The sequence below is a fragment of the Nannospalax galili genome, unplaced genomic scaffold (genome assembly GCF_000622305.1).
Source record: "Nannospalax galili isolate Female #2095 unplaced genomic scaffold, S.galili_v1.0 scaffold918, whole genome shotgun sequence".
Lineage (NCBI taxonomy): Eukaryota > Metazoa > Chordata > Mammalia > Rodentia > Spalacidae > Nannospalax > Nannospalax galili.
In genome coordinates, this window is record NW_008343216.1 from 1,493,984 (window position 1) to 1,502,975 (window position 8,992).

Genomic DNA, 8,992 nt, shown 5'->3' on the forward strand with positions numbered 1-8,992 from the left:
ACTTTGAAGTCTATGGACAAATTGTCTAATTCCTGAAGAATATTGAACCAATTTCTGTTTCCATTTCATAATTCCTTGGGGTTAATTACATTCTTTGTCAAAAAGAGTTTCCCTAACTTTCTAATTTGAATGCTTACTTTATAATTTCTATCAGAATTTCCACATTTATCTATAACCTTTAGGTATGCATTTTAATTTCTAAATGTATTTTAATTTTTGTGTTTTTATTTGCTATTGTAGTTAATTTCTAATATAATTGACATTAAATACTATGGAATAACTATGGTAATTGTATACGTAATTTCAACTACTGGAATTTTTATTTTTTAAAAAATTTCATTCAAAAATATATTGAGCATATTTAGCCTCCTCCCCTATTTGCACCTCCTGTAGCCCCCTCACAGGATTTTATGCATTCTGTCATTTTATATTAAGACCTATTGAGTTGATGTGTGTCCCCAAATGTCCCTCAGTGTGAGTTTATCCACTGGAGGCTGGTCAATCTATCTAGCATCACTCTTTTAAAGATAAACTCTCCTTCACCCAGCAGTGATCAGTTGCCAAAAGTTCCTCAGCTAAGGGTGGGACTTCTTACCCATTTCCACAGTTCTATGCTAGGATTTTGTCTGAGTTTGCATGGGTCTTGTTTATTCTGTTTCTACGGCTGTAAGTTCATATGAACAAGTTTCCAGCTCCCTGAAAAACTGTTTCCTTTGGGTCATCAAGAGGCCCTGGCTCTTTTAGTCTTTTTGTACCCTCTTCCTCAATGGTCTCTGAGCCCTGGGTGGGAGAAGTTTAATATAGGAATCTTATTCAGTAACACATACTCTACAATATCTTGCTCTTTACATTTTGACCAATTGTGGCTTTCTGTATAAATCAACCTCTGCAGAATGAGGAAACATCAGTGGTAAGAGTTGAGAGATGCATTAATAGCCTCTCTGGCCTCTGTTCTGCTATGTTCCCTAAGCCTTGGGTGTAGACGTTGCATTGTAGATATTTCGGTTAGGGCTGGAAATCTTGCAGAGCATTATTATCTGCATTTGACCAGTTGTAGAACTCTGCAATAGTATCCATTTGTTGCAAAAATCAGCTTCTTTGATGAGTGATGACAAGTATACTTGTCTATAAATATAAATAAATATTGTCTAGCATACAGTAAGAACTTATGTTTGTCTAGGAATCTATCTAAATTTATTGAAATTTTTTTAGAACATATGATCTATACTTAAAAGTACTTTATTATATACACACTCAAAAAAACTGGCTGATTTTATGTTTTTCCAAAATGTAGTTATGGATATGAATGTCCTTTATCTCTATTTTCTGACATTTGCCTATCACATTTCTGTATTAGTTCTTGTGCTAAACCTTTCTTAAGTTATATTAAGCTTTTGGTATTGCTATTATTTCATTTTATTGGTTAGAGATACACATATTACTTCCATTATTTATTCTTAAACTGAAAATAATTTCTATTTTGAGACAGATCCCCTGGAAGTTACTATGTAGATCATGGCCTTGATCTCACAGAGAACTGCCTGCCAATTCCTCTGGAGTGTTGGGATTAAAGACATGTCATCATGCTTGGCTTGACAATATTTTTAAATTTAATGTTAGATATTAGAGTTTAAATATTTCTTCACAAACATGAAACCACTGTTTCTATATTCCTCAATGACAGTTTTACTTTATTTTCAGCATTGTTTTGACCTCTCTGATTATTTTTTATCATTTTTCTAAGAGCATTTGTTTCTTTGCTTTATCTTTCTGTTTTCTTTGGTATTGTCTTCTTAAATTATAAATAAAATGTGTTTCATTTATCATTTAAACATCTTTGTCAAGTAATCCATATAACTTACTGCCATGTGGAGAGAAGTCACATTCATATTACTAATGTTTGATGGCCATACTCAGAGAAATAGATTCATTGAATTCTTAAACAAGATACTTGTAATGGTTTATTTGCTGAGTCAGGACATTCTTTACCATTGTTCTTATCCTTTCTTTTAGTCATTTCTCTTTACTGGTATTTTTGTTTGCATCTCCAATAACAAAGGACACCTATACAAAATAGGCCTTATAATACCTTATGTTATGAAGCAGTAACAGTGAATATGTAAACTCAGTGTCTAAAACTCTTCCTGAAATAATTGTTCAGCTGCCTTACAAGATGGTGTCTGTGTCATCCCTCTTTCTATGTCTATAGTATACAGGGAGTATGATCTTAGCAAAGAGTAGCACTGGCTTATTATTTTTCTTTTTACATTTTATAATCCTTTATTTCATTTTCCAGTGGGAACAGCCACTACAGTGTTTTGATATAGGCTACATGAATGATTTTCATTATACTAAGTATTTTGCCTCTCCCTGATTTGAGAAATGAATGCTCACAGAGTCTGTTTCCAGACACAGCTTAACTGCACCACTGGTTTCAGCTGCAGCTGCAGGTGCTGCTATTCATCTTCCTACTATCCATGGTCTACAGGTAGTTTTTCTGCTATATGGGTTCAATCTAGTTTTATGGACATACACGTTTACATTTTATTTAGTATTGCTATGTATTTTGGAGAATATTAGCTGTCAGAATAGTATGAGCATCACAGTTTAGAAATCAGCATAAGAATTGTTGTTACATTGTTAATTTTCTGTGTGAGAAAAATTTTCTGTGTTTATTTTCTGTGTTCATAGTGGATGCACTGATAGTGGCCACATGTGATACAGCTGCTGGTGAGTGGAGCAGCAAGGACCCACAGATATTGCCTCAGTATTTTGGCCTATTCTTCAGCAAAATAAAGTCATGGCCATAGAAAGAAGTAATGACCCAGGTCTTAGGGTATGGCATATTGCCTTGCACATAATCTGTTACCGGAGAAATGATATGTTCTAATCATAAAAACCAGACAGAATCATACATTGTATAGTAGTATTTGAAACTATGAAAGAAGTAATTTACCAGGTGGTACCATTATGGACACAATTTACATCAAACAGGAATATTTTCAAAAAGTGTGCCTTTTATATATATACTCATTCTAACTCACATTACAAACAAGACTTCCTTGATGCTTGGACCATCTGAATAAGAATGATTACTGAATTCCATGGCTTTTCTCTTCAAGGACAAAGGAACTGACAGAGGCTGTATAATAAAGATGTCTAAAATCATCGGTACACCCCATTATTCTTTCCTTCATTATAAACTGTTAATTCCCCAATAATCTTCTTTTGGGTTCTGTACTTACTATAGTATAACCTTATTGTGAAAATCAGTAACCTATATACCTTAACGTGAGAATCCTAATGAGTCTCCATCAGTCAAGTCCAACTCCAAGTGCATTTACAGTAATTCCCAATCTCGGAATGAAAGCGAAAACACTTTAGCATCAAAGTCAGTGCTTCAATCTTCATATTTTCTTTAGCTCTTTGATGATTGTGGATTATCAACCCGTAACAAATAAGGCACAATTTGTAAAGAAAATAAATAAGAGAACAAGGATTCTAAGAGACGGGGAACACAACGAAAATGATAGGTTATAAAACAGACATATGATACTCGGTCACATTGGTTGAGCTAATGCCTGGGCCACAAACCACGGTCCCCTGCAAAGAGAATGAAATTTGAGCCTTCAGGAAGATGTGTAGGCAGGGCTTGAGTGTCCTGTGCAAAGAGTATGCTTCGTGATGGAGAGGGTGGAGAGCATGGTAAAGTACCACCTGCTGCTCATAAAGCTAAATCAGAAGAAAATATTAAGGAAGAAAAAACAGATAAAAGACAGGAAAACATAAAAAGAGACAAACTATCAAGTGAGGAAAGTGATCTAGACATTGACAGTGAAAGTGTAATTGAACAAGACGCTGATGCTCCTCAAAAATATGGGAGATGAAATGTAGAGATAACTCAGGAGATGATGGATCAAGCAAATGAAAAAGAAAGCGGCTACCACTGAAGCCCTAAATGATGGTGAGTGGCAGAAAGCCATAGATGTGCTCACAGATGACATCAAGCTAAATCCTCTCTTGGCCATTCTGTATGCCAAGAGAGTAAGTGTCTTTGTCAAATTACAGAAGCCAAATGCTGCCATTTGAGACTGTGACAGAGCCATTGAAATAAATGCTGATCCAAATCAGCTTTACAAGTGGATAGGGAAAGCACACAGACTTCTGGGTTATTGGGAAGAAGGAGCCTATGATCTTGCCCTTGCCTGTAAACTGGATTATAATGAGGATGCTGGTGGTGCAGTGTTGAAAAAACTTCAACCTGCGGCTCAGAGAACTGCTGAACACTGGAGAAAGTACAAGCAAAGTCACGAAGAGCAACAGATAAAGAATGAAAAGAAAGGGTCAAGAAGGCCCCAGAAGAGCATGAAAGAGCCCAAAGGGAAGGGGTCAGAGGGCAATCAGTAGCTGTTTGGCTCTTTGCCAGGTAGTTTTCCTGGGGAAGTGCCTGGAATGGCAGGAACACCTGGACTCAATGACATTCTCAATGATCCAGAGGTTCTTGCAGCCATGCAGGATCCAGACTTTAAACACGTTTTCAACCTTAAAAGCAAACCTGAAGGGTGTTGTTAATTTTTACATTTTTCTTTACTGATCCTTTGGGCAAAGAATAATGAATTCTTTGAATTACTGGGCAAAGATGAGTATGGACGACTTACTACTCTCAAGTGAAATAAAGCTTGATTAGTTGGGGAAGAAAAATCCTCACAAGCCGATTCAGTTTGAGTTGGACATATAACTACTAAAGCACTTAGATTTGTCTTTTTAAAATGCTTTATTTCAAAATTATCTATTTCATTAAAACTACTGGGACCCCCCAGTATTTCAGTCTAGCCTGGATTGAGACTGGGAGTCCTTGGCAGAGCAGTAGCAGTCTTATTCATTGTACAGAAGCCCTTGTGTGGCTTGTGGCTAAATCTCACACTGTGCTGAAGGATGATTTTTAAAAATTTTAATCGAGCTTTTTTAATTTCATACATTTCCCAATCAAATCCAGACCCCCTCCCCCACTCATGCCTCTTCCATCCCCCCACTGAACCCCATGCACTCTGCTAAACATGCTAAATCATTTATATTTATTCAGGTGTTTGTTCCCAAATGTCCTTCAGTGTAAATGCATCCACTGGCATCTAGTCATAAAGAGCAAAGGATATTTTTTAATGTTGTAGTGGAGTTGGATTAACTACCTCTGTTATTGTCCAGTATTTCAAATAAATGTTTCATATATCATTTATATTTATTCAGGTGTTTGTTCCCAAATGTCCTTCAGTGTAAATGCATCCACTGGCATCTAGTCATAAAGAGCAAAGGATATTTTTTTAATGTTGTAGTGGAGTTGGATTAACTACCTCTGTTATTGTCCAGTATTTCAAATAAATGTTTCATATATTTTCCACATAGAGTAAATGAGGGATTTATTTTCTTTCGTATTTGTCAATAATTACCTTTCCTATTAGAAAATAACCCTATTTGCTTTCAGCTTGTCATATTCTTGCCTGTTAATCTTCTTACTCATTTTTCTCCAATAGCATCACTGCTGTCACCATTCATTGCATAATTGTGAACATATTTATTGATAGGTTTAATTTAACATGTAACCCATATATTAAGTATAAGGTAATACCTATAAGAGCTGTGACATTTACTTGGCCATGGAGTTGTTTACTTAAATGTTAAACTTTCAATCTCATGAACTCATATCAGAAGACTGGAAGGAGGAATTTCCTTTGATATTAGGTATACTTTAGAAAAAAATTACAATTAGAATTTATCTTGAATATATCTTTATATTTTGAAATTTAAAAATTTTCAGTATTAATGGTGTGGTCTAATATGGATTATAAAAGAGATAAGAGCTGTGTTATTCATTTGGAGTTGCTGTTATTATGCTGTTCTGCTCAGCTCTTAAGTACTGCAATCACGCCTCCAGCTCTGCTTTCTCTCTTTCCTTCCTGTGTAAAGATGAAGAAAATGATTAAATCCATGAGGTGCAGAGCTAAATCTGAAAAACATTCATCATATACTTGGATCTGGGTTTGGTAAACGTTTCTTTGTTCACGCGTGTGCTTAAAGTTTCTAGGATGTGCTAAGTTTTACTCAAGAAGATCAGTTCTTTTGGACTCTGATCATACATGACCTAATTATATTCCAATATTGAAAATATTATCATAAATGAGTAAAATTTCTCTTGTGAAAATCTGTCCTGTGCTTTTAGACTTCTAAGTTCCACAAATAGTAAGAAATACACTCTTCATTTTGATAAACACTCAGTATCATTTCTAAACAAGAAATGTTTTGTGGTTTGGTGGATTTTTTTTTTAAATTTTGGTTGTGTTTGCTTGTTGTTTCCATTAAAGAAACTAAAGAGCAATTATAAGAAAGTAAAGATCCTCTGTTGTATAAGAAAGCAGACTGAGCGTGCATGCCAGAAGAGCAAGCCAGTAAACGGCGTTCCACCATGGTCTGTGCTCTAGGTTCCTGCCCTGAGTTTCTGTTTTGGCTTCCCTTGATGATAGACTGTGCTGTAACTCAAATAAAGCCTTTCCACCCCCTACCCAAAAGAAAGTAAAGGAGATTTTTGTTTAAAATTATACAGCTAATGTTTCCAAGTATGCTAAAAATAGAATAGGAATGATTATTAAACACAAGAAAAGTTATTATACAAAAATTGTTTTATTTAGAAACTCCCACTAAAAGGATAGCAAATTTCATAGTTAAATTTAAAAAAATTATATTTTAAATGATGCAAAAATATCATTACCTGTATGTAGCAGGATAACTTTTTCATTAGTGCATCACTGCAGGAAAGCTGTGGCAAATAGGTATTGTAATAGGTTATAGGGATTCTGTTAATAGGGAATGTAGATCAGTAACGAACACTGATCAAGTATGTGTGATGCCTTGGTTTCAATCCCCAGTGCTAAAAAATAACTTTCCTAGGCATGGTGATAAACACTTGTTATCATACAACATGGAAGCGAGAGGGTCAACTTCAGCTATGTAGTGAATATGAGGCCAGCCTAGACTACAAAAAACAACAGACTATATCAAAACAACAGAAAAATTCTGTATTTTTAGAATAGTTGGAATTTTGGGGTGCAGAGTCAGGAGTAGAACAACCTCAAAGACCATTTTGTGCTTCCATAATATCTTTGTTTTTTTTTTCTACCTTGCTTTGACATTAACATATTGGGAAATGATAATTATAATGCATTACCAATACAAACAGGAAAACACTCAGAGAGAGAGGTAACTAGATATACATCCAATAAAATGATTTCTATTGGAGTCTTTGACGTGTTCAAGTTTATCACATTACTCTTAGCAATAGCCAAGAAGTGGAAACAATTTAAGTGTTCATTAACTGAAGAATGGAGAGAGAAAATATATTAAACACTGTGGAAAACTTGCCAGTCATGAGGAAGATGGAATGTGGTAAATTGTGACAGCATAGACATAACTGGGGCACCTTATTTATGTGAGAGAAACCATGTGCACACAGACAAATACTGAATGAATTCATCATATGAAGCCTGAAAGACATAATGCATGGGAGTTAAGGAAGGTAAGGAGACTAGGGAAAGATGAGAAATTGTTTGTCAATGGAAAATGGAGGAAAGGGAATTCTGGTGTCCTATTACTCAATAGTATAATTATACCTAATGATAAAATACTGAATATTAAAAAGGGATTTTTAATATATTAGAATAAGAAAATAATAAATATGTGAGGATATATACATACATATGTAACCTGATTTGAACACCACAATGTTTATGAATGGACTTTAAATGATATTGAATACACTGCATCATATGTTTGTTGAAAAACCCATAATACAGCAACCCAAGGAGAATTCTCAAAACCTAAAAATGAATCTACCATATGATCTGGTTATGCCACTCTGTGGCATATACTCAAAGGACTCATTCTATTACAGAGATACTTGTACATCTATGCTTGTTGCTGCTCTTTTCAAAATAATTGACAAATGGAAACAACCTAAATATCCTTCAACTGATGAGTGGATGAGTACATTAATAATGACGTGTGGCAATATATACATTTACACAATGGTGCTCTACTCAGCAGTAAAGAAAGAGGAAATCATGGAATTTGCAGGCAAATGGATGGAACTAGAAACTGTTATACTAAGTGAAGTAGCACAGACTAAAAAACAGAAATGACATATGTTCTCATGTTCTCCCTCATATGTGGATCTTAGCATGAAATACTTATGTGTGAGTATGTATTCTGATGTAACCTCAGAAGACAAGAAAATGGAAAGGAAGCATGGAGGTAAACGGAAAGAAAAAAAACCTGAAAGGGGGGATAGGAAGAGAAAGGAGAAATAGAGAAAAGGATATTTTACTGAGAAGGGAGGATGGAAGGATATACAAAGAAACATAGAGATAAAGTGGAAGAAAGTCTTCAAGGGGAGGGGAAAAATACAGCTATTTACAAAGGCAAAATGGGGAAAACAGGGGTACTTTTACAGGGGAGGGAAGAGGGAGGGTTAGACAGGCAGAGAGAGAGGAGAGATAAATAATGCCTAGCTGGTGTGAAAAAAACATAGGAAAATGAATTAATTCAAAAATAATCATTCAATATAAATACATGAGTGTATGTGTATAGCTGAAGGCTATGTATATGAAGGCTATGTATAAGAAACACAGTGCCAGGCAGGAGAAACCACCTTCAAGTGGTTGATCAGGGTAGCCCAAGAGATTCCTTAAATAACACAGGCTATTGCCACAGCCTTTGGTTACATCCAAGAACTTTAAGGTAAGACCTTATTGCTGAAGATAATACATACTTTGAACACAGGACTTGGAGGAATGGAGCTAATTGACCAAGAAGCCTTCTTCCTGAACACTAACTCTCATAGTTCTAGAGGATACTATGTAAGCTACTAAAGGAGAAAATCAATCAATGATCTGATCCCATTTTTTTTTTTAATTAGAAGAAGCATTTCATTACAACAGCATTAACC

General features: G+C 35.1%; 1 pseudogene; it reads left to right on the top strand.

The window, feature by feature from the left end:
* The first annotated feature begins 3,577 nt into the window (after positions 1–3,577).
* On the top strand, positions 3,578–4,572 carry LOC103739128 (annotated as a pseudogene).
* The last annotated feature ends 4,420 nt before the right edge of the window (positions 4,573–8,992 follow it).